The 26,841-nt window shown below is 42.1% G+C and overlaps 2 long non-coding RNA genes across 3 annotated transcripts in view; both read right to left on the minus strand.

The window, feature by feature from the left end:
- Positions 1-26,841, minus strand: part of LOC140205265 (uncharacterized) — a 144,747-nt gene that overhangs the window by 43,063 nt on the left and 74,843 nt on the right. Inside the window, exon 3 of one of the 2 annotated variants that reach the window (XR_011887805.1) lies at positions 10,146-10,321. The exons of the other annotated variant lie outside the window; for it this stretch is intronic. This is a non-coding gene — a long non-coding RNA (uncharacterized lncRNA). Of the gene's footprint in view, positions 1-10,145; positions 10,322-26,841 lie in introns of those variants that run through there. 2 annotated transcript variants of the gene reach the window in all.
- LOC140205264 (uncharacterized) lies at positions 43-10,061 on the minus strand. The gene is made up of 4 exons (XR_011887802.1): positions 9,613-10,061; positions 6,496-6,551; positions 4,711-4,843; positions 43-1,570 (listed from the first exon to the last, which is right to left on the minus strand). It is a non-coding gene; the product is annotated as an uncharacterized lncRNA (long non-coding RNA).

Genomic DNA, 26,841 nt, shown 5'->3' on the forward strand with positions numbered 1-26,841 from the left:
AAATAAGACACCATGAGCCATTACATCTCATGGCCTGACTTTATTACAGCAATACCAAAACACTTAAAAATGTATATTTTGCTTACTGTTCTATTATACATCAAAGTTCAGTTGATAACTATGCTGTTGAGTTTTGCTTCAATTCTGAGTTGTAGTATTGAAAACAGTCTCATAAAGTGGCAATCTAAAAAAGAAAAGCAACTAGGACTGACTCTGCAGAATGGAAAAATTAAGTTGAATGATCCCTCATATAATAATGTCAGAGTTTGAAATTTCAGGTAGTGAAACTTATGCCGATCAGAAAGCAAGCAGATTAGTGGTTTGCCTGGAATTTCATCCCAGTTAGCAGTGTTAGATCCACAATGATGTATCAACATTACATTGTACATATTCTCCAAAAGAACTTAAGTTGATTTGTTGACAGTACTGTGTGGATTCAGGGAACAAGCACAAGTGATTAGTTACTTTAATTGTACTCTATTCTTTCTTTAAAGACATTTATTTGATATCCCCATAGCATGGTTGTTAACAACAAAATTGACAAATTTGTTTGTGTTGCCGTTGTTGACTAGCATTTGATAAATATACTCCACAATTCATGCATTAAACTTTTACTCTGAGTTTCCATTCACAACTGAAGATTGAATGGGAATCTTATAGTGGCATAGAAATCATTCCCAGTCATAAAAATCCTGGAGGAACTCTGCAGATCAGACAGCATCCATGGAATGGAGCAAACTGTTGACATTTTGAGCTGAGACTCTTCTTCAGGACTGGACGGGAAGTTGAGGTGGGGAAGATGCCAGAATAAGAAGGTGGGGGAGGGGGTGGAGGATGATAGCTAGAAGGTGACAGGTGAAGCCAGATGGGTAGGAAAGGTAAAGGGCTGGATAGGAACGAATATGATAAGAAAGAAGAGTGGATCATCAGAGAAAGGGAGAAAAGGAAGCTGCACACAAAATGGAGGCAGAACTTCTCACAGAATGTTGAAGAGCTCATATTACGTGTCTTCAACCAATATGTTAGTTTCAAAAATTTTGGATAAAAATGTATACAAGTTTTGCTCCCATCATAAAGGGGTCTTGGTAGTCTATCCAGTATTGACTGTAGAATGACTTGAAAGTGTAGCAGTAATGCAATCAATCAAGTCGAGTATGATGTTCTCCTAAGGGGCTTTCTACTGCTGGGTCCTCAGGTGGCTGTAGAGACCAATAGGGGATTTACATATCCAGGATTAGGGTGTATTCTCTTAATATAGGACGCCTGTGCATAACTTTGTTTAACATGGGGACACTGGTGCACAGGCAACCACTACATCGTCCTTGACAGATCTGTTCTGGGTCCAATAGCATGGAACGCAAGATGACTGTGGACCCTTCACTGCTGCTGCCTTCCACCGCATTCACTGCGTCATCGTCTCCCACCAGATCCACTATTGTGGTCTTTGTTGAATCTTTCCTTTTCAACTGGAGCTGCAGCTCAAAGACTTTCGGCTCGTACGGGAGAATGATGAGCTGATGAATAGGAGCTAAAGAGTTGTAGTCGCCCCTAAGTTTCAAGAGGTAGGTACCTAGGTGATTGTCAGGAGAAAGAAAGAGAATAGGCAGTCAGTGCAGCATACCCCTGTGTCTGTTCCTCTCAACAATAATTATACCTCCTTGGACACTGTTGGGGGGAAATAACCTTCTGGAGGAAGCCACAGTGACCAGGTCTTTGGCACTGAATCTGGTTCTGCAGTTCAGAAGGAAAGGGAAAGAGGAGTGTAATAGTGATAGGGGATTCCATAACTAGAGGAGAAGACAGTAAGACAGTAGACTGAGAGGATATGAATAAGACACCTGGATGGTATTTTCCCTCCCAAGTGTCAAGGTCAGGGGTGTCTCAGATTGGGTGCACTATAAAGGGGAAGAGTGAACGGTCGGAAGCAATGGTATATGTAATGTGTGGATCTATTTCTTTTCGAGTAATGAACCCTCCCCCCACCCTAGCACTACATCTGTTGTCTGTGCACGTGCTGGTGTCTACGCATGCTCATTGTTCTCTCTCTCTCTCTCTTACTGCAGTGTGAATACACCAGTTAAAGCAATCTCCCGCATGCGTGCTTTTATTTAATCGATATGTAGTTTTGCACAGACACAACAAATTGGCTCTGAGTACGAACCTGGACGTTAGAAAAATCACGAACTGCACCAACAGTTATGGGACGAGACAGTGAGAGTTAAACAGCACTAGAATGCCAAAGGACCCGTGAGTAATAATGAAAGATGTGCTGAATTTAAAGTGAAAATAACATGGCGATGGCTTCAGTCGGGAAAGTTGATGAATTTGAGAGAGTTAGTGAAGGCTGGGAGTTGTATATCGAGAGGATTGAACTGTATTGTAATGCAAACAATATGGTGGAGCAAAAGAGAGCCCCTGCACTTCTTAGCTTAATGGATGAAAGGATATACAGTCTCTTACACAACCTAGTGGTTCCTGAAATGCCAGCAAGCAAGATGTTACAATTGTTACAATTTTACAAAATCACTTGAGCCCTAAACCGCCGGCAATAGCTGGGAGATTTAGATTTTACAAAAGGAACCAGTCAAAGATGAAAGCATTTCTGAATACATTGCAGAACTGTGCAACCTTTCCCAGTACTGTGACTTTAGAGATGGACTTTCTGATGCATTAAGGGACAGTCTTGTATGCAGCATGGATAAAGCACTCAAAAGAGATTCCTGTCCAAAAGAGACCTTGCCTTAGAATGGGCATTGACCATCGCAATATCATTAGAGACTGCAGCAAAGGATGAACAGAACTACAGAAAAGGAGGTTAGAATGTGAAATGCACAAAATGTCCCTGAATCGTGCAAAAAGCCAGAAATGTTATGAATGTGGCAAATCCTCCCATGATGCAAATGATTTTTGCTTCAAAGAAAAGGTGTGCAGAAAGTGTCACAGACAGGGTCATATAGAGAGAATGTGCAAGGCAGACAAAAAGCACAACTGAGTGAGAAGTCTCAAACAAAAAACTAAGCAAATCCATAAAGATAATAAATGGAAAACAGAATCAAGCAACATAGAGTCTGACAAAGGTAAACTGTCATGCCTAGGACTGCATTGTATAACTGAAGCAGACCACAAAATCATCTGGATCACAGCAGATGTGTCCGGTGTAAAACTGAAAATGGAGCTGGATGCAGGGTCAGCTTTGCCCATAATTCCAGAGGCTGATTGACTACAACAGACTGTTTTATGAGATACCATTAGAGATGACCTCAGTAATGCTAAAGACTGACACAGGCAAAAAAGTGTCTCCCAAAGGCAAACTGAAAGTACAGGTATCCCCCGCTTTTCGAAAGTTCGCTTTACGCCACTTCGCTTTTATGAAAGACCTACTTTAGTACCTGTTTTCGCTAACTGAAAGAAGTCCGAAGAGGATTTTCGCTTTTACGAAAAAAGGCAAAAAGCAAAAATAGCATTCAGCGTTTGTTTTGCAGCGAGCCGTTATAGAGGCAGCGAGAGTGGCGCCGCCAAGCTCCTTCCCCAGGAACAACACTCAGCATCTCAGCATCAAGCCGCCATAGCTTTGAACTGTGTCTGTGAGCATCTTTGATTTATCTCGATATATTTTTTGCATCTGTTAGCAAGATGTGTCCTAAGGTATCAGAAAAGCCTAAGCGAGCTCGTAAGGGTGTTATGCTTAGCATAAAACTGGACATAATTAAGCGTTTCGATCATGGTGAACAAAATAAAAACATTGTTCGTGCGTTGAACTTGCCTGTGTCTACCATTCGTACTATTTACATGCAGAGAAAAAGAATTTTGAAAGCTGCCAATATTACTATTGTTTCTGCTAGTAGCAAAGTGGTTCCTGCTTTTACTATATGTTAGTGTTACTTTAGGTTTTATGTGTTATTTGGTATGATTTGGTAGGTTATTCTATGGGTCTGGGAACGCTCAAAAATTTTTCCTACATAAATTAATGGTAATTACTTCTTCGCTTTACGCCATTTCGGCTTGCGAAAGGTTTCATAGGAACACTCTACTTTCGGATAGCGGGGGAAACCTGTAAATGTGATATATGGAGACCAATCACAAGAGTTAGAGCTTTATGTTTTGAAAAGTGGAGGGCCCGCACTTTTCTGACATGAATGGCTGAAAACAATCCGAGTAGACTGGCACTCAGTCAAAGCCCTCAGTATGACGTCAACAGGAAACCCAACCCAAATGGCAGCACTAACCTGAGACTGGCACAGCTCCTTAATGCTAATGAGAAGGTGGTTGAGAAGTGGATCTGGAAGAATGGACAAAAAACTGGCAGATGGAATACATTGTTGGGAAATGGATGATAATGCATTTTGGTAAAAGCACAATAGTGTAGGCTATTATCTAAATGGGGAGAAAATTCAAACATCGGAGGTGAAAGGAACTTAGGAGTCCTCATGCAAGATTCCAAGAAGGCTAATTCACCGGTTGATTCTGTGGTAAATAAGGCAAATGCAATGTTGGCATTTATTTCAAGGGGAATAGAATATTAAAATGAAGAGTTAATGCTGAAGCTTTATAAGACAGGCCACACCTGAGTATTGGCAACAGTTTTGGGGCCCTTATATCTGAAAGGATCCATTGTCATTAGAGAGAGTCCAGAGGAGTTTCACAAGGATGATTCCGGAATGAAGCAGTTAGCATATGAGGAGTATCTGGCAGCTTTAGGCCTATACTCACCGAAATTTAGAAGAATGCGTGGGGATCTCATTGGAACCCATCGAATGTTTAAAGGACTGGATAAAGTGGATGTGGAGAGGACGTTTCCTTTGGTGGTGGTATCCAACACACAGCCCCAAAACTGAGAGGTGACCTTTTAGAACAGAAGTAAGGAAGAATATTTTTAGCCAAAAAGCAGTGAATCTGTGGAATGCTCTGTCACAGACTGGGGTGGAGGCTAAGTCCTTGGGTATACTTAAAGAGGAAGTTGATGGATTCCTGATTGGTCAGGGCATCAAGGGATATGGTGAGAGGGCAGGTGTATGGGGTTGAATGGGATCTGGGATCAGCCATCATGAAATGGTGGAGTGGACTTGATGGGCTGAATGGCCTAATTTTGCTCCTATGTCCTATGGTCTTATAGTCTTATGGTCTAAAAGGTTTTTCCAGATATGTAAAGAGTAGAAGAGAGATGAGAGTGGATATCAGACCATCGGAAAATGACACTGAGGAGGTAGTCTCTTCCTGGGGAGCTAGTAATGGGGGCAAAGAAGTGGTCGATAAACTTGACAAGTATTTTGCAACAGTCTTCACAGTGGAAGATATCAGCAGAATGCCAGAAATGTGAGAAAGTCAGGGGGCAGAAGTATTGCTATTACTAAGGAGAATGTGCTTGGGAAGCTGAAAAGTCTGAAAGTTGATCAGTTACTGAGTCTGGATGGACTACATCTCAGATCCTGAAAGAGATAGCTAAAGAGACTGTAGTGGCATTAGTAATGATCTTTCAAGAATTACTAGATTTTGGAATATCAAGCAGTAGTAAATCAAGGCAACTGGGCTTGCTGTGTTGTCTACAAGTCCATTGCCTTGATTTACTACAGCTTGATATACAATGACCTGGATGACTGAGAACCTTCATAGATTTTGGAATGGTTCCAGAGGACTGGAAAATTGTAAATGTCACACCACTGTTTAAGAAGGGGGGAAGGCAGATGAAAGGATATCTAGTCCTGACGAAGGGTCTCGGCCCGAAACGTCGACTGTACCTCTTCCTAGAGATGCTGCCTGGCCTGCTGCGTTCACCAGCAACTTTGGTGTGTGTTGCTCATAGGCCAATTAGCCTGACTTCAGTAATTGGGAAGATACTGGAGTCTATAATTAAGGATGTGGTTTCAGGGTACTTAGAGGTGCATTTCAAAATAGGCCAAAGTCAGTATGATTTTCTAAAGGGGAAATCTTGGAATTCTTGAGGAAATAACTTGCAGGATAGATAAAGGAGAGTCAGCAGATGTTTATTCAGAATTTCAAAAGGCCTTTGACAAGGTGCCACACACAAAGCTGCTTAACAAGTTACAAGCCCATGGTATTACAGGAGAGGTACTAGCATGGATAGAAGACTGGCCAACTAGCAGGAGGCAAAGTGTGGGAATAAAGAAGGCTTTTTCTGGTTGGCTGCCAACGACTGTTGGTGTGCCATAAGGGTCAGTGTTGGGACTGCCTCTTTTCAAGTTAATGATTCAGATGAGAGAATTGATGGCTTTGTGGCCAAGTTTGTATACAATACGAAGATAGGTAGAGGGGCTTCAACAGTCTTGGGTAAATATTAAGGCCTCTAGCTAAGTGCATGTAGGAGGATTTTACATGCAACATATTTTGAAGTTTTAATATTTGGAATCACAGATCAACAGTGCATTCATTATTTTCACAGATTACTTCATAATAGGTATATGAAATCAATGTTGTGTCTTATTAACTTTTCAAATTGATCAAGTACATTTATTATCAAAGATGGATAAATTATACAACCTTGAGATTTGCTTGCTCACAGGTAGCCACAAAACGAGAAACCTAAAAGAACCCGACTTAAAGAAAAAAAGAATAATAATAAAAATGAAGGACCAGCACTTGATGCATAAGTGAAAAAAATACAAGTAATGCAAACAATTCAAGCAAACAACAGCATTCCAAACCAAAACTGTGACCTCAGATCCAAACCTCACAGCCACCCAGAGTAGGCCCAAAGCCTCGCTTATCTGTTCATCAGATTAGTGGGCACTGAGCACAACAGCCTTCATAGCCTCAGCGCCATGGAGATAACAATCACAAAGAACGAATGAAATCCTATCCGATAACCAGTCCTTTCAGTCTATCTGGGCCAGCGCTTAAATTGATCAAACAACGTGTCCTAGAGAGAGGAGTGAAGATCGTGGAGAGTGAGTGAAATTGGCTCTCGTTTCCAATCTGGGCCAACGTTTAAATTGTCTAAAAAGCACATTGTACCTTGCACTAGGACACAAGCACCACTGCTGCGAAAGGCTCTGGATCTAGACCACACTGCCCAGTGACTCATTCTGGGCCCAGATTTTGTTGCCCAGCCCGAAGCCGCTCTCAAGCTTTTCAAATCAGCTCAGCATCCAGAGCAATCCAACCTCGCACCTGGGACAGTTGTACGAGCATTTAAATTAAATCTCCTCTGCCCAGACCACAACTTCTCCTTACAGTGTCCAGAGCAATCCGGACTCAGTCCCAGGCCAGCTGTATGGGCATCGCAACTCCATCCGCATCGATTCATCTCCCGAACTCACTTTGCCCCTTCATTGTTTGAGACAATAATTTAGCATATTTTACCTCAGAAAACTTATTTTTAGAGATGTTTTTAATTGGATTTCTCAGCTTTTTAACTACCAGGAAGCTATTGCAAATATTTGGTAGCGCCATCTTAATCGGATTAACATGATTATTTTAATTTTTGTATTGCTGGCCTTACCCAAGAAGCATTGTTTGTGTATATGACATGCTTTAATAAATTTCCATGAAATGTTAAAGAGTATTTAAAGTATCACATCTGTCTGTGCCCTCATTTTAGTCAACATTCATATATTTGTATGGATGTAGAATTAGTAAGCGTTATTGTTAAGGGAGAAGTGTATGGGGTGTCCAGGGAGGGGTAGCATCTCTAGTGAAGGGACTTGTATCTATTCTGGAGCAGCTCATTCACCGTTGGACCTCACTGGACTCTCAACTTCCCTCTGCTGCTCCAAGCAGCTGTTTGCATGTGACAGTGGCCACACCCCGGTACACCGCTTCGACAGGTGGGAATCAGGTGAGGTTAGCATGCAGACCGCATGGGGACGTGCCTGTTCTAGCAAGTGAAGTCAGCTCCAGCGGACTAGGTGGATGAGATCAACAGAGAGATCCAATGACCAGGAAGGCAGGTCTGCAATGTTTCGTGGAGAGTGAAGGGCAAGACAAGGCAGTGTACATACATCTATTGATGCTTCTGGACACACCTTCAGTGATGTTCCTGGAATCATCGGGTGTTTCGGGTCTTTCAACATCATACAACCTCCTCCAGGTGACCCAGTCGGGGCTGATCAGACCCCAACTTGTGTCCAGATGGCTAGCTACTTATGACTCCATGGCTCCCCTCTTTTGAGCCACAGCCATCTTGAGGCCCTCTCTGCCACATCGGTGGTACTGTGGATGGCTTTCCTCTTCCTCTCTCCCTCGGTGCCCAAAATGCTGAAGGCTCTAACTAAAGAACGGGCTATGAATCCCCTACAACCAACCTCCACTGGGAGACACCTCGCTCTCCATCCAGCCTGCTGACAGTTGCTGACCAGTCCTGCGTACTTGGAGAGCTTCCTTTCAAAGGCTTCTTCCAAGCTATCTTCCCATGGGACTGTCAGCTCCAGCAGCACCACTTGCTTAGTCGACTCAGATACTAGGACAATGTCTGGTCGCAGGGTGGTGGCTGCGATATGGTTGGGGAACTTCAGCTGCCCTTCGAGGTCCACCAACAGCTGCCAGTCCCTTGCAGAGGTCAGAATGCCTGCAGATGTTCTTTTGGCAGGTATTGGCTGCTCCCCAGCTCTGACAAAGGCAATGGTCTGCTTGGAGGGTCGGGACCGCTTCGCCCACTCAACTCCTGTGCTGACAGCTTCAGCGATGGTCTTCAGGACCTGATCATGCCTCCACCTGTACCGTCCCTCACCAAGTGCCCTTGCACAGCCACTGAGGATGTGCTCCAGGGTTCCTCGCTTGGAGCTCAGTGGGCACGCAGATGGCTCTGCCTTGCCCCATGTGTGCAGGTTTGATGGGTTTGGAAGCACATCGTACACTGCCTGGTTGAGAAATTGGATGCGGTGTGGTCTGGCTTTCCAAAGATCAGCCCAGGTCATGGTCATCTACTGCAACCAAGGACAACCCCAGTTCCAGCAAGTATTTGTACCACTGGACCCAAACTTCTAAGGTTGAGAGAGTGGAACGGTCCCAGTCCATTGGCTTTCCCACTTTAAAAACTATCTCGTTCACAAGTCTCCTGCCATTGCTGGATGCAATGGACCAAAATCACATTAATAATAGGGGAGATCTGTGCAATGGTGAGAAATGCTCTTCACTTGACAAATGATGATGTAGAAAGAGAACCAATCTGGATCAAGGTGAAAAGGGGAGAAAACATTCAGAAGAGTTATTTTCAGACTACCAAGTAGTAGAAAATGAGAGGTTAAGTGTTACAGCAGTTAGTGTGATTCCATTACAGCTCAGGGGTCAGAGTGCAGAGTTCACTTCTGTAAAGAGCCTTATGTTCTCCCATGGAATTAGTGCGTTTTCTCGGATTTCCTCCCACAGTCCAAAGATGTACCAGGTGATAAATTAATTGGTCGTTGTGAATTCTCCCGTGATTAGGTGAGGGTAAAATCGTGGGTTGCTGAGCAGTGCGATTCAAAGGACCCAAAGGGCCTATTCTGCACTGCATCTCTAAATAACTAAATAAATAAGATTTATAGGGATATTACAGTAGTCATGAAAGATCTTAACCTACATACAGACTGGACTATCAGATTTGCTATAAGAAGGTGGAAGATAAATTCATGGAATGTATACAATATTTATAAGAATATAAAAATTAAATAAGCTTACCTGAGAAGCTGGAGATTATGGCAGGTCCTTTTATAAGGTTCTGATTAAAGGTTTTGACCTGAAACATTAACCCTGCTTTTCTTTCCACAGGTGCTGCCTTACTTGCTGAGTGTTTCCTGTATGTTCTGGCTTTCTTTCTAATTTCTAGATTCCGTAGTTATATACTTTTTTATTTTCATTTTCACCTATAAGAGCCTTCTCTAACAATATATTGAATATAAATTCTGAAATGCATATCACAAAGCTGGAAAATTGCAGCAGGTCCAAACCAGTTCTACTGAAAGGTCATCAATCTATAGCAAGAATTTCTTCTCCATGAATCCCACTTTTCCTGTTTCTAAGATTTCAGTATCCTAAGCATTCATGCATCTGCACAAATGTGAATTCCTATTCAAGAACTCAAAAAATTCTGCAGGTACTGTAAATCCAGAGCAACACACACAAAATGCTGGAGGAACTCAGCAGGTCAGGCAGCATCTACAGAAATGAATTAACAATTGATATTTCGGGCCGAGACCTTGCAAGAAGCCAGGATAAGAAAGTGAGGGGAGGGGTAGGATCAATTTCGTAAACATAACAGATTCTGCAGATGGAGATCTAGAGTAACACATACAAAATGCTGGATGAACTCAGTAAATCATGTAGCGTCAATGGAAATGAATAGGAAGTCGAGGTTACAGGCCCAGGCTCTTCATCAGGACTGGAGATCCTAGATGAGGGAATTAAAGATAACATTAGCAAATTTGCCAATGACACAAAGCTGGGTGGCAGTGTGAAATGTGAGGAGGATGTTATGAGAATGCAGGGTGACTTGGACAGGCTGGGTGAGTCGGCAGATGCATGGCAGATGCAGTTTAATGCGGATAAATGTGAGGTTATCCACTTTGGTGGTAAGAACATAAAGGCAGATTATTATCTAAATGGAGTCAAGTTAGGAAAAGGGGAAGTACAATGAGATCTATGTGTTCTTGTACATCAGTCACTGAAAGCAAGCATGCAAGTACAGCAGGCAGTGAAGAAAGCTAATGGCATGCTGGCCTTCATAACAAGGAGAATTGAGTATAAGAGCAAAGAGGTCCTTCTGCAGTTGTACAGGGCCCTGGTGAGACCACACCTGGAGTACTGTGTGCAGTTTTGGTCTCCAAATTTGAGGAAGGACATTCTTGCTATTGAGGGAGTGCAGCGTAGGTTCACAAGGTTAATTCCCAGGACGGCGGGACTGTCATATATTGAAAGATTGGATCAACTGGGTTTGTATACTCTGGAATTTAGAAGGCTGAGAGAGGATCTTATTGAAACATATAAGATTATTAAGGGATTGGACACGCTGGAGGCAGAAAGCATGTTCCCGCTGATGGGTGAGTCCAGAACCAGAGGCCACAGTTTAAGAATAAGGTGTAGGCTACTTAGAACGGAGTTGAGGAAAAACTTTTTCACCCAGAGAGTGGTGGATATATGGAATGCTCTGCCCCAGAAGGCTGTGGAGGCCAAGTCTCTGGATGCTTTCAACAAAGAGATGGATAGAGCTCTTAAAAATAGCGGCATCAAAGGTTATGGGGATAAGGCAGGAACTGGATACTGATTGTGGATGATCAGCCATGATCACAGTGAATGGTGGTGCTGGCTTGAAGGGCTGAATGGCCTACTCCTGCACCTATTGTCTATTGTCTATTGTCTATTTTGAGATATTCCTATTCCAGAGATATTTGTGTTGTTTTTATAGGAGCTAATTTGTTAATATTTAGACTTATTCCAGTCAATTCATGTGCTAAATATATTAAACTGAAACTAAACTGCCAAGCAATCACTGTATTTTCTGTAGCAATTATATGCAGACTCTGGTTCAGCTTTCTACTCTGAGCAACTTTGGTGATAACTATTTTCCAGCTGTGTTTCTACACATTCATTGTCAACTCTTTTGTTATTATGAAGGATCACTCAAAGATCCTCATTAATTACACAAATACAGTATAATTTAACAAACCATCAATTAACACAACTGCTGATGTGTGAGCTTAGTGAATGAAGTAAACAGTTTTAAGATATTTACTTCAAACTGTAAGGCCTCACTGTTTTGCCTTACTAGTTAAGTCACACACCTACACAGAATCAATTGCCACTTTATTGGCCGATTAAATAAATACTCCAAATGATCATGTTTTAGACGTAAGAACTGCTATGCAAGTTTATTAAACAGATAAGCAATGTTGATAATGGCAGAGTGCTTTTATTCATTACAGGCTGCACTTATGAAACACCAGTAAAGCAAACATCTCTGCTATCATTCAGAGGCAAATTTACATGGCAAAATCCTCAAAAGCTGTGTAGTCTATTTAGCAGATCTCTATCCCTCTGGTTGCATCATCTGGACCAATGACTTAGAATTTGACAGGATAAAAATATAAAATTGCATTCAAATTATTGATGAGTCAAAGAAAATTCCTAAGAAATGAAGCAGGCGATCAAATATATATTCATACAAATCCAACAAGATGGCTGCATTCAACAGGTATAAAAACGATAAGTTAGGTCATCTCAAAAACAGATCTGGTGATCATACTGAAACATGCAATTCCATTTCAATACAGTCAGTGTAACAACTTCTTGCTGTCAGCTCATTATGACGATTTTTTTTTGTTAGCAGCTGCTTGTGTAACAACCATCCTGCATCTCTTAAAAGGGAAATGAATTGTTCCTAGAAAAGGTGCTGGCAATCATGCAGGAAGTGGATCTGACCCACAGAACAGTGATAATATGGGATAGGGTGAATTCACAGCTTTATTGGAGAGAAGCAGAAGTGGGAGGAATGCCCTGCATCTTTAGAAGGCCATAACCTTCTTGAAGACAGTGGAAACAGAGGAGCCTGGAGCTCTGGAAGAAGTCTAATCCCAAGAAGCCGGTTGCATTGTATAAAGAAGTTTAATGATCTTGCAAAATCCATCAATGTTCTTTAAGTACCATATACTTCCAAATGCACCTGTCAGCGTGTGGTCGATTCACCTCACAGTAAATTGATGCTTCACTGCAGCAGGCTTTAGAAGGCTTGTGCAAAATGAATGCAGCAAAATACAGGAAATCCTGGACAAAAACCTGATGCAGTCTGCAAGAGAACTGCAGCTTGGGAGAAGATTTGTTTTCCAACAAGACAGTGACTCCAGGTATAAAGCCAAAGCTACACAGGAATGGCTTAAAACAACAAAGTTAATATTCTGGAGTGGCCAAGTCACAGTCCAGACCTCAATCCAATTGAGAATTTATAGGTGGACTTGAAAAGGTCAGTTCACTCATGATCCCCATGCAATCTGATAAATCTTGAGCAGTTTTGTAAAGAAGAATGGGGAACAACTGCAATGTTGAGCTGTGCAAAGCTGAATGAGCCCAATCCACACAGGCTCAAGGCTGTAATTGCCAAAAGTGCATCTACTAAATACGACTTGAAGGGGTTGAATACTTATGCAATCAATTATTTTGTGCTTTATATTTGTACATAATTTAGATCACTTTGTGGAGATTTGTTTTCACTTTGACATGAAAGAGTCTTTTTCTGTTGATCAGTGTCAAAAGAGCCAAATTAAATCCACTGTGATTCAATGTTGTAAAAAAATATAACATGAAAACTTCCAAGGAGGGAGGTGAATACTTTTTAATAGGCACTGTATGTAGCTAGAGAGCCTAAGACTTTGCTCAGTACCATAGTAATTTTATGTATTGCATTGTACTGCTGCAAAAACAAAAACAAATTTCATAACATATGTGAGTGATGATAAACCTGATTCTGATTTGGTTCTCTTTTGTCGACTGAGAAAGGGTAGGGGGTCAGGGAGATGGGAATCAGTTGGAAAAAGGAGAAGGGAGAGGGGAGGGAGCAGGAAGCACCAGAGAGACGTTCTGTAATGGCCATTTGCCTGGTGCTCCAGGGCTCGATGTGTCTGCACTCGCGCCACCCCTTGCCCATGACACTTTCTCTGCCACCTGTGCCACTCCCTTTCCATAGTGCTCCATATTCCAAATGTCCTTTGCTCCTGCCACATTGAGAAACTCTTTCTCTGCTCCACGTTGACAAATACAGTACTGTGCAGAAGTCTTAAGCACCCTAGCTACATATACTGTATATATATAAAACTATAAGACTTAAAATCTTGGCTCAAGTTAAGAACTCTAGAATGGGTACACTCAATATAATTACATAGGGATGATAATTTTTGATGTCATGGTCAATAGTAACAGAAATAGCTGAAAATACTGATACCTGACCCTTGTTCTTATACCTTCCCTCTCATGCCACACTCTTCTCTGGAAAATAAGGTTCAGATGGTATAACAATAATACCTTTACATTCCTCCATATTGTTTTTTTATGTTGATTTCCTTTCAGATACAAGCAAGTAATTGGGGAAGACCAAGAAGACACAATGAAGAAAGTGAATAACCATCACTTGGTTTCACAATTGGATACTGAAACTGTGCATATCTGTGTTAGAGCCTGTGGATGTGACTGGTCTGTAGACATGACATGTAGCATTGAATGCACGAGTATCAGCTTGCCAGTAGGAACACATGGGTTATGATTGAACTGGATAATAGGGGGTGACCTTATATACAAATTTAAATTATGAGAAAAATCAACAGTAACAAACTTTCCTCTATGATTGGGGAGTTCAAAGCTTAGATTTAGGATGAGAGGGGAAAGATTTAAAAGGGACCTGAACAGAAACATTTTCATGCATTCAAAATGATGTTGAGTTTGGAGTTCCATGTTTTCCACGTTTAGAGCCTGGACATGATGAAGGATGAGCAATGCACTTTCAAATGATGCATAAATCAGAGGCGAACCTGCTGGTCCCATGTGTTTGCTGTTCGTATCTTTCCTGCTGAGAGAGGCTACTGGTTTAGTTGGGTGACACTGTGGTACACTTAGTAGAGCTGCTGCTTGAGAGCTCCAGCAATCCAGGTTCAATCCAACTTCTGATCTCCACTGCTGTTTGTAGTCACGTTCTCTCTGTGACCTCCCTGGCTTCATTCCACTTCCCACAAAGGGGTGCAGGTGGATGGCTTCTTTGGCTACTGTAGATTGTTCCTACTGTGCCCAAAGAAGAAGGCTGAAGGATGTACACAGTAAAATGTCATGTATAATACAAGACCTGACAAAAAGACTGCATCTGATACCATGGGTCATGAAGGAGTCTAGTGTTAACATAACACAGGGCTTTGCAAAAAGGCTAGTGTCCATCTCGACCAACATGGAAATGATGACAGCTCGTGGACAGCCATGCTGTGAAAACTGAAGGTCAATATCAAAACAGTTATTTCATTACAAAGAACAAGTATCACTGCTGTACTGAAAGCTCAGATGGTTAGCTTGCAACTGTAGCAGTTCAGACTGCTGCTGATATGCTATTTGTGGAATACCATGTTCAAAGGTAGCTTCAGCATTTCAGGAACCTGACCAACAGATTACTAGAGGTGTTGTGGCATCTCTCTGGAGTGTGGTAATGAATAGACCTGCCATCCTCTCACTGTCCTCCCCATCACTCTACTCCACCAGTACCCTAGCTGTTGCAAGACGATCAGTCAACATAAATTGTTGCAACCATTCCAATAGAGTGCCGTTTGTAGCTGTACATTCATTGGCCCTCTCAGTTTATCTGCAGTCTCCTCCATGTGATAGATATGATTGACCAGCTTAAACGTTCATTCCCTTTACCACTGGCTGTGCTGCGTAGCATGTAAAAGCTGTCCAAATTCCTTGGTGTTATGATAATAGAGGATCTGTCCTGGAAGCAGCATATAAGTGACATTTCAAAGAAGGCATAGCAATGCTTCTACAAAGCAATATCCATCAACAAGGACACCCATAACCAGGCCATGCTCTCTTTTTGCTGCCGCCTTTGGTAGGAGGTACAGCAACCTTGGGTCCCACACTACCAGGTTCAGGAACCAATCAACCATCAGGCTCCTGAAGTAGCACGGATAACTTCACTCACCTCGACACTGAACTGATCACCGAACACAACCTAGGGACTCACTTTCAATGATTTACAACTCATGCTCTCAGTATCATCTACCTATCTATCTCTATCTTTCTCTCTCTCTCTATCCATCTAGCCATCTATTTATTTTTGCATTTGCACACTTTGTCTTCTTTGGCACATTGGTTACTTGTCAGTCTTTCTGTGTAGTTTTTCACTAATTATATGGTATTTCATTGTTCTAGTGTGAATGCCTGCAAGACTATTAATCTCAGGGTGATATATGGTGACATTTACCCTCGTTATGCGTATTAGGTACCTCCTGTACTTAATAAAGTGGTCACTCAGTGTATGATTGTCATCTTCTGCTGCTGTAGCCCATCCCCTTCAAGGTTTGACATTGTTGTGAGTTTGGAGATGCTCTTCTGCACACCACTGTTGTAATGTGTGGTTATTTGAGTTACTGTCACCTTTCTGTTGGCTTGAAACAGTCTGGCCTTTCTGCTCTAACTTCTATCATTACCAAGGCATTTTCGTCCACTGCTCACTAAATGTTTCTTCTATTTTTCGCATCATTCTCTGTAAACTCTAGAGTCTGTCATATGTGAAATTTCCTGGAGATCAGCAGTTTCTGAGGTACTCAGACCACCTTATCTGGAACCAACATTCATTACATGATGAAAGTCACTTAGGTCACATTTCTTCCCCATTCTGATGTTCGGTATGAATAAATGAACCTCTTGGCCATGTCTGCATACTTTTATGCATTGAATTACTGCCACATGACTGGCTGAAAAGATATTTACATTAACGTGCTGGTGTACAGGTGCACCTCATAAACTGGCCACTGGCTCTATATACATTGATAATAAATTGACTTTGAATTTTGAACTTTGAAGTTACTCACTAAGGCTACATTCTTTATTTCCATAGAAGCAAGCCCCAAGTCCATGCTGATGGTCAAGTGTCCATTTATGTGAATCCTACAATATTCCAATCAATTGCCTTCATATTCTACTACTCACTTACACACCAGGAACTATTTACAGTAGACAATTAACCTATCCACTTGCAACTCTTTGGGAAGTGGAATGAAACCAGGAAGGTCACAGGTAGATCATGAACACAGACCGCAGGGGAGATCAGAAGCAGAATGGAGACTGGATAGCTGAAACTTTCACAGTGTGCCACATGTCACCCACCAAACCAATAATCTCTCTCACCAAGAAAGATATGAACAGCAGATGCACAGGACAACCACTGCATATAGATTCCACTCTGATATAAGTATTGTATTGGCTGGAAAGTGTATTTGTACATCCTTCACCATGTCCAGTGTCTAAACATACAAATCATGGAACTCCAAACTCAACATCATTTTGAATGCATGAGAAAGTTTCCATTCAGATCTTTTTTAAACCTTTTCCCTCTCATTCTAAGGCTACATCCACACTCCGCTGGATAATTTTGAAAACGAATCATTCACTTCGTTTTGACCCTCCGTCCACACTAAAGTGCCGTTTTCATCCCCGGAAAACGGAGATTTTCAGAAACGGTCTCCAGAGTGAATAAATCTGAAAACGCCTAATATCCATTGTAGTGTGTACTGGGTAAACAGAGAGATTTAAAAACGCTGTCATGACAACACCACAACAACAATGCTTTTTCTGCTTCTGCTTGGTGCTGCGCAAGCACTGCCATACGGCTGTTATAACGCACAGTTGGTGTGAACGGCGTGAGAGATAAATTGTAAAGTGAGCTTTTTTGACTACTTAAAAGCGCTTTCATGACGTGCCGGAACGGATGGCCACAGCGCGGCATTTCATTGTTTTCTTGAACGCAACCCCCCACATTACCTAACAATTTCAGAACAGACGGCAACGAGACTGAAGCCAGAAGAGTTAGAAATGTACTCATCAAATACTTTGACCCATAGCTTACTGAATAATTAAGTATACTCACTTTGCCCTGTTTTCTGTCCTTGCTTGTGTGAAGGTGGTTTACCTATTTATGCAAGTACTTCTCTGACAATAAATGTGCAACAGCCTAATGTAACATTGTATGGAAATACAAGATAACACTGATGCAGACATGTTTTATACATTTAACAAGGTGCTTTATTAATGCAACAGAGTTAGTCAGTTTTTCAATGTTCGTCGTCAGCTGGGTCATACTGTCCGTGAACTCCCTGTCGGTTGCCTCCATACGCTCCAGTATTCGTTTTTTTTTAGTTTTAAGTCCTCCTGCGCGACAGCCAAGAGCAATTCCTTTTAAGTTTTTCTACTTGGTAACTGGACAAACGCGCATTAAGTATACCGTTTCCTCTTTGCTTGTTTTCTGTGTGACCTGTGCGTGCCCAGTAGAGGATATTCGCCCAAATATCCGTGTTAGTGTGGACAGAGATATTTTGAAAAATGCTTAGTGTGTACGCCTGTCGTTTTCACCCGAAACCGGCGTTTTCAAAATTATCCAGCGTAGTGGGACGTAGCCTAAGTCTATGCACTCTAGATATAGTCTCCCCTACCCTGGGGGAGAAAATATTATCATTTACCTTATCTGTGCCTCTCTTAATTGTAAATGTTTATATAAGATCACCCATCATTCTCCTATGCTCAAAGGAATACAGACCTAACTTGGCCAACCTGTCCCTAGAACTCAAAGCCTCTAGTTCTGGCAGCATCCTCACCAACCTTTTCTACGCTTTTCCAGTTAAAGACTGAAGATTAAAGATTACCTTTATTTTCATCGTATGTATATTGAAACATCAAAAGGTACAGTGACATGCGTTGTTTGCATGCACACAACCTTCTAACTCTAACCCTCATGTCTTTGGAATGTAGGAGGAAACCTATGTGGTTCTGGGGAGAATGTACAGACTCCTTCAAGATAGCAGTGGAATTGAGCCCCTGTTGCTGGCACTGTGAAATGTTATGCTAACTACTACACTACTTTACTGCCTCCATGCCCTTCTTATAACAGGGTGACCAACATTGTACATGGTACTCCACTTGCCACCTCACCAAACTTCCCATCAAATTATTCAACTCCTGTACTCAATGCCCTGACTGATGAAGGCCAACATGCTATATGACTTTTTAAACATACTGTCTATCTGTGACACTACTTTCAACAAACTATGCACTATACTCCTCAGTCTCTCTGTTCCATTACACTCCCTAGTGCCCTAGTGCCTTACCATTCACAGTATACTTTGGTTTGACATTCCACTTACCTGTGTTGCGATCTATTTGCTATGCCTCGGCTCACTTCCCTAACTGATCAAGGTCCTTCTGTATTCTAAGATAACTTTCTTCACTATCAAATACACCTCTTAATTTCGTGTCATCCTCAAACTTACTGATGAAGCTGATCAAGCTGGTTTAAGATGGCACTGGTGAAGCACAGCGACAACTTGCGGGCAGCAAACAAAAACCACTATTTACATTATTAATCACACTCTTTCTCAATAACAATCACTGCAATCAATAGCCTGTAACTTCTGTATGATCTGTCCATTTTTGTGGTGTGAACAGAAGTCTCAAAGGTGCAGGACGGATGTGGCCTGGTGTGTGTGGCGTGAATCAAGGCCTCGGGGTACAGGCCCAAGAACGGGCAACGAGCCAATGTTTGGCCATTGCTGGAATGGACTTGGAGGTGATTTGAAGCAGCAGAACCAGGCCAAGGCAGAGTCAAGGCAGCAGGGCCCAGGCCCGAGAGTGAGGAATAAGCCGATGTTTGACCAATTTAAGTGCCGGCCCAGATTGGAAAGGCCGGGTACAAGCCAAATTGAAGCAGTTGTTTCCAGGCCCAAAAGCATATCAAAACAGCAAGACCTGGGTCTGAGAGACAGGAACAACCCCCGTTTGGCCGATTTAAGTGCTGGCCCAGATTGAAAAGGTCAGGGTGTCAGGGCAGGAGGAAAGGGATGGTCTGGTGTTGCAAGGTTTAGTCATCTTTGCGCTGAATTGAGCCTGAACGCAGAGACCTTCTGTGACTGGTTTCACGGCTGTGAACTCAATTTCGTAAACTTCACTTCTGAATGTTATTTGCTAACTTTTATTGTTAGCACAGTTTATTTATTAATGCACATTGAGAATTTAACAGTCTTCTTTTTTTAATGGGTTCTATTGGATTTCTTTGTTTTGCAGCTGCCTATAAAGAGATGAATCTCAAGTTTGTGTATATTTTATATACTTTGATAATAAATGCACTTTGAACTTTGAAGTCTTGTGCGTTCACATTCTAATTATTTATATAAACAATGAATAATAAAGATCCCAACAATGACTCCTGTGCACCCCACAAATCTCCAGTCTCTATTCTGAGAAACAACCTTGAACCTCCACCCTCTCCTTCTTACTTCCGAACCAAAATCTGAATCCACCTAACTAGCGTGCCCTAGATTCTATAGAACTTAATCCTCTAGACCAGTCTATCATGTCCACATGCAAAATAAAAGCCTTGTGTCACTGATTACATCAACCTCTGTGTGGACTGCAATGTTCCGACAAGAACTGTCCTTTGTTATTCAAATAACAAGCCATGGGTGACAAAGGACATTAAGGACATCCTGAACGCGATAAAGAGGGCATTTAGAGATGGAAATAGGGAGGAGCTGAGGGCAATACGGAGGGACCTGAAAGCCAGGATCAGGGAGGCTAAAGACAGGTACAGGAGGAAGCTTGAGTGGAAACTCCAGCAGAACAACATGAGAGAGGTCTGGAGGGGAATGAGGACAATCACTGGGTTCCGGCAAACTAGCAACAGAGGAGCTGAAAGCAGTGTGGACAGGGCCAATGAACTTAACCTGTTCTTTAACAGATTTGACATTGTGGCCCCTGCCCACCCCCCACATGAGCCATCTATTGTCGGCCCCCAACCAACACATATTCCACTCTCCCCTCATACCCCTCCTCACAGTCCCCCACCCTGCTCTCATGACTTATACCTCTTCCCCATACGAAACCACCATGGTGGGCTTCACAGCTGAACAGGTGAGAAGACAGCTGAAATGTCTCAACCCAAGCAAGGCTGCAGGACCGGATGGTGTCAGTACCAGGGTGCTCAAAGCCTGTGCCCCTCAGCTGTGTGGAGTACTTCGCCATGTATTCAACCTGAGCCTGAGGCTCCGGAGGGTTCCGGTACTGTGGAAGACGTCCTGTCTCGTCCCTGTGCCAAAGACGCCGTGCCTCAGCAGCCTCAATGACTACAGACCGGTGGCATTGACCTCCCACATCATGAAGACCCTGGAGAGACTTGTTCTGGAGCTGCTCCGGCCTATGGTCAGGCCACACTTAGATCCCCTCCAGTTCACCTACCAGCCCTGACTAGGAGCTGAAGTCTACCTGCTGAACCGTGTCTACGCCCACCTACACAAGCCAGTGAGCACTGAAAGGGTCATGTTTTTTGACTTCTCCAGTGTGTTCAACACCATCCGCCATGCTCTGCTGGGGAAGAAGCTGACATTGATGCAGGTGGATGCTTCCCTGGTGTCATGGATTCCTGATTACCTGACTGGCAGACCACAGTACATGTGCTTGCAACATTGTGTGTCCGACAGAGTGATCAGCAGCAATAGGGCTCCACAGGGAACTGTCTTGTCTCCCTTTCTCTTCACCATTTACACATCGGACTTCAACTACTTCACCTTCAGAAGTTTTCGGATGACTGCCATAGTTGAATGCATCAGCAAGGGAGATGAGGCTGAGTACAGGGCTACTGTAGGAAACTTTGTCACATGGTGTGAGCAGAATTATCTGCAGCTTAATGTGAAAAAGACTAAGGAACTGGTGGTAGACCTGAGGAGAGCTAAGGTACCAGTGACCCCTGTTTCCATCCAGGGGGTCAGTGTGGACATGGTGGAGGATTACCAATACTTGGGGATACAAATTGACAATAAACTGGACTGGTCAAAGAACACTGAGGCTGTCTACAAGAAGGGACAGAGCCGTCTCTATTTCCTGAGGAGACTGAGGTCCTTTAACATCTGCCGGACGATGCTGAGGATGTTCTACGAGTCTGTAGTGGCCAGTGCTATCATGTTTGCTGTTGTGTGCTGGGGCAGCAGGCTGAGTGTAGCAGACAGCAACAGAATCAACAAACTCATTCGTAAGGCCAGTGATGTTGTGGGGATGGAACTGGACTCTCTGACAGTGGTGTCTGAAAAGAGGTTGCTGTCTAAGTTGCATGCCATCTTGGTCAATGTCTCCCATCCACTACATAATGTACCGGATGGGCACAGGAGTACATTCAGCCAGAGACTCATTCCACCGAGATGCAACACAGAGCGTCATAGGAAGTCATTCCTGCCTGTGGCCATCAAACTTTACAACTCCTTCCTTGCAGGGTCAGACACTCTGAACCAATAAGCTGGTCCTGGACTTATTTCATAATTTACTGGCATAATTTGCATACTACTATTTAACTATTTATGGTTCTATTACTATTTATTATTTATGGTGCAACTGTAACGAAAAACAATTTCCCCCGGGATCGATAAAGTATGACTATGACTATGAACCAGGAGGTTCATAGTCTGCTAAGGACTACAGCTATGGCATTCAAGGCTGGCAACCCAGGTCTGTACAAGAAAACTAAATATGACTTACGGAGGGCTATTGCAAGGGCTAAGGAACAATCCCAAGCAAGGTGGAGGTGACATCAGATGTATATAAACTCTGCAAGGGTTTGCAGGCCAGTACTTCCTACAATGCCTTTAATGCTCACTTTGAAAGGGAGAATAAAACCACAGCTATGGGGATTCCTGCAGCACCCAATGACCCTGTCTCAGAGGCCGATGCCAGGCTGGTTTTCAAGAGGGTGAAACCTTGCAAGGCAACAGGCCCGATGGTGTTCTTGGAAAGTCTTTGAAAACCTATGCAAACCAACTGGCAGGGCATTTTTAATCTCTCATTGCTACAGTTAGAAGTTACTACATACTTCAAAAGGGCAATGATTATACCAGTGCCCAAGAAGAGCAGGGTAAGCTGCCTTAATGACTATCATCCAGTAGCACTTATATCTACAGTGATGAAGTGCTTTGAGAGGTTGGTTATGGCTATGGCAGATGATGCAGTCTTACTGGCTGTCCATGTGGCCTTCGGTCACCTGGACAATACAAATACCTGCGTTAGGGTGCTGTTTATTGACTGCAGCTCTACGATTAACACCATCATTCCTACATTTCTGATCGAAAAGCTCCATAAACCCTGGTTCTGTACTTCCCTCTGCATCTGGATCCATGACTTCCTAACCAGAAGACTACAATCTGTGTGGATTGGAAATAACATCTCCACCTCGCTGACAACACCACCCCACCTCAAGAATGTGCGCTTAGCCCACTGTTCTACATCCATAATTATATGGCTAGGCACAGCTCAAATGCCATCTATAGATTTACTGATGATACAACCATTGTTGGCTGGATTTCAGATGGTGACGAGAGGGCATACAGGAGCAATTCTTCAAAGAATTCCAACAGAATTTGTCAGGCAAACTTTTCCCTTGAGAAAACATGCTGACTACAGCTTATTTTATCGTGTACCTCAAAGTGCTCTGGGATCCTATCCTTAATAATTGACTCAAACATCTTCCCAACCAGAAAGGTCAGACTAACTGGCCTATAGCTTCCTTTCTTCTGCCTATCTCCCTTCTTGATGAGTGGAGTGACATTTGCAATTTTCCAGTTTTCCGGAACCATTCCAGAATTGAGTGATTCTTGAAAGATCATTAATAATGTCTCTGCGATCTCTTCAGCCACCTCTTTCAGAACTCTGGGGTGTACATCATTTGGTCCAGATGACTGATATACCTTCAGAACTTTCCCAAGACCTTCACACACTTCATGCCCCCTGACACCTGGAACTTCCAGAAATTCTCTGCTGTGATCCCTGCTACTGTTCTTTTCTAATCAATTCTGGCCAATTCCTCTCTCATGGCTCGGTAATTCCCTGTACTCCACTATAATACTGATACATCTGACTTAGGTTCTCCTTCTCAAATTTCAGGGTGAATTCAATTATATTAAGATCCTTTTTCCCCTAAGGGTTCCTTTACCTTAAGCTCTCTAATCAATTCTGGTTCATTGTACAACATCCAATCCTGAATAGCTGATCCTCTTGTGGGCTCAACCATGAGCTGCTCTAAAATGCCATCTTGTAGGCACTCTAGAAATTCCCCTCCTGTAATCCAGCACCAACCGGATTTTCAAAATCCACCTGCATATTGAAGTCCCAATGATTATTGTAACACTGCCCTTTTGGCATGCATTTTCCATCTCCCATAGTAGCTTGTAGGCCACATCCTCACTAATGTTTGGGGATCTATATACAACTCCCATCAAGGTCATTTTACCATTGCAGTTCCTTAGCAATATCCACAATGATTCAACACCTTCCAACCCTATGTCACCTCTTTTTAATGATTTGCTTCTGTTTTTAACCAACAGAACAACATCGCCCCCCCCCCATTACCTTCCTGCCTATCCCTTCGATGTGTATCCTTGGGCATTACGTTCCCAGCTATTATCTTTCAGTCATGATCAGTGATGCCTACAACATTATACCTGCCAATCTACAACTGTGCTGCAAATCCATCTACAGTACCTTATTCCATATACTGCGTACATTCAGATACAACGTCTTCAGTCCCTTTCAATTTTGTCACATCATGCTTAATCTTTTGATTCTTAACTTTGTCTGAGGTTTTACCAACATCTCTTCACTAATTGTTCTGGCACTCTGGTTCCCATTCCCCTGCAAATCTAGATAATAAATTACCTAAAAATGGCAGATGAAGTTTAATCCAGGTAAATATGCAGTAATGCATTTGAGGGTACTAATAATACTAGAACATAGATTGTGAACGATGGGGTCCTAACGAGTATAAAGGAATAAAGAAACATTGTGAGCAAGTGTAAATATCTTTGAAGGTACAATAGTAGGTCACTGAACACTACCCTAAGATTCATTGACTTGTAGACATTCAGAGTAGGACAAAGAAATACAATTGAATCAATTAAAAATTGATGGCCTATAGAGTTTATATAGGGCTGGGTTACAAATGATCTTACTTGGCAAAATCTGACTTTATGCAAAGTCTCTAATATATCTTAAAGCATCTTTGAAACTGGTAATAACAATAGTAATAATAATATCACAACAGTCAGATAAAACTTCTAAAGATATACTTGCATCAATGAAAACAGGACTCAACGCTCCACGCCAACAATCCTGATAAGTATACACCACCTAACTCAAGTGAGATCACAGCCCAGAAAAATGAAGACATTATCACTATTGAAGAAAAAGTTAACCAATGGAGGATCATCACTCTCCATGGAAGACACCCCTATGATCTGAGCAGGCTAGATGTTGACAAGGAAGCGTCAAATGCCTGGCTCAGAGTTGGAGACCTCCTCTCTGAAACAGAAGGGTTCCTTGAGGCAATAGAAGACCAGGAGGTTAACACAAAAATATTTAAAATACATAATAAAACACCAACAAATTCAAGGTGATAAACGCAGAAATGCCAAGAAAAGCCAGAAACAGTCCAACACATTATAAGATCCTGTAGCAGTTTAACACAATTTGATTACTTACACAGGCACAATAAAGTGGCAAACATCTTCATCAAAAGCTTGCTTTAAAATACAAACACACAAGTGAAATCGCACCTTTTTATAAATACAAGCCTGATCCAGTATCAGAGTCAGAATACCATAAATTATGTTAGGACTGATATGTTATTACGGATAGGACAATCCATAATAACTGCTCAGATATAATAATACAGGAGAAACAAGCAAGAACAACTTATTTAGTAGATATTGCCATCCCAATCACACATAACACAGAAATCAATAAGCAAAAAACACCAGGAATATGCTGAATTAAAGGAGGAAATTGAAAGACTTTGGAACATGAACAGGGTATACATTGTCCCAATAGTAATATCTACAACTGGTTCCATCCCAAAGGCACTGCGTAATAGCATTAAACAATTAGGACTAAGCAGTAATATCTGTGTAAATCTTCAGAAAGCCACAACACTAAACACCACTAGAATAGTCTGAAGGTTCCTAGCAATTTACAAATGAGTGTGCTTGGCGATGCCTGTAACTCAGATTTTACCAGCTTGAGCTGAGAAGAAAATTAATAATAATTCAACGCTCAATTGAATTGAATTGAGTTGAAATGGCTTTATTTCTTACGTTTTTCACATACATCAGGTGTAAAAATCTTTACATTACGTCTCCATCTAAATGTGCAATGTGCAACTTATAGCAATTTGTAATAAATAGTATGTACAACAGGACAGTCCACATAGCATAGAAATACAATTATATCAGCGTGAATTAATCATTCTGATGGCCTGGTGGAAGAAGCTGTCCTGGAGCCTGTTAGTCCTGGCTTTAATGCTTCAATGGCAATAGAACATAATGCTTCAACGGTATTCATTAATGACTGGTTACTTTATATATTCCATTAGTTTAATTATGGGTAATATTAGGTGATTATTCAATGAAATAAAAGAATTATAGCAAGTGTATTTCGAGCAAAGTGATATGGGTTACTGTAGAAAACATCATTCTTGCCTTATGGAGAAATCAGCTTACATACAGTCTCAAGAACGGTACTCTTACATAACCCAAGGACTGCTTTTACTGGGCTTCATTAGTCAGAGCACTGAATATAAGAGCAGGAAGATTATGCTCCAACTTTATGAAACACTGATCAAACCTCAGTTGGAGTATTGTAGTTCTGATCGCCCTGCTCCAGGAAAGAATTGATAACGTCAGAGTGAGTACACAGGAGGCTCATCAGAATGTCGCCTGAAATAAAAATAGAGTGACATGGTTGGCCAAATAGCATCTTGCTTCCCGTATAATTTTGTGAGTAAAAGAAGTCAATGATCCTTTGTTCTCTGTGTCTGGGCCTAGGAAGTGAAGGCACATAGAATATTGATGCCAAGAAGTGTACAAGGATGATTAATTTGCCATTCTTTATTTTATAAAGCTGGTTTAGAATGCTTGATTTGTGGTGGTTTTTATATTTAAATTGCAGCCAAGTGGAAGCTGTGATTCATGGTGCCTGTGGGAAGGTGAAGTATGGGACTGCTTGCGAATAGGGAATGGTGGCTTTGGCTACCAGAGCTGCATTCAGATGAGTTCCTCCCACCTAACAGGTGAAAATTCTGTACCGTCTACTTCCAGCTCTACTAATCTTCTCCTTTCAATTCTTCAGCTAATTGGTCCTAAGCTG

The sequence above is a fragment of the Mobula birostris genome, chromosome 11, assembly GCF_030028105.1.
Source record: "Mobula birostris isolate sMobBir1 chromosome 11, sMobBir1.hap1, whole genome shotgun sequence".
NCBI classification, from domain to species: Eukaryota; Metazoa; Chordata; class Chondrichthyes; order Myliobatiformes; family Myliobatidae; genus Mobula; species Mobula birostris.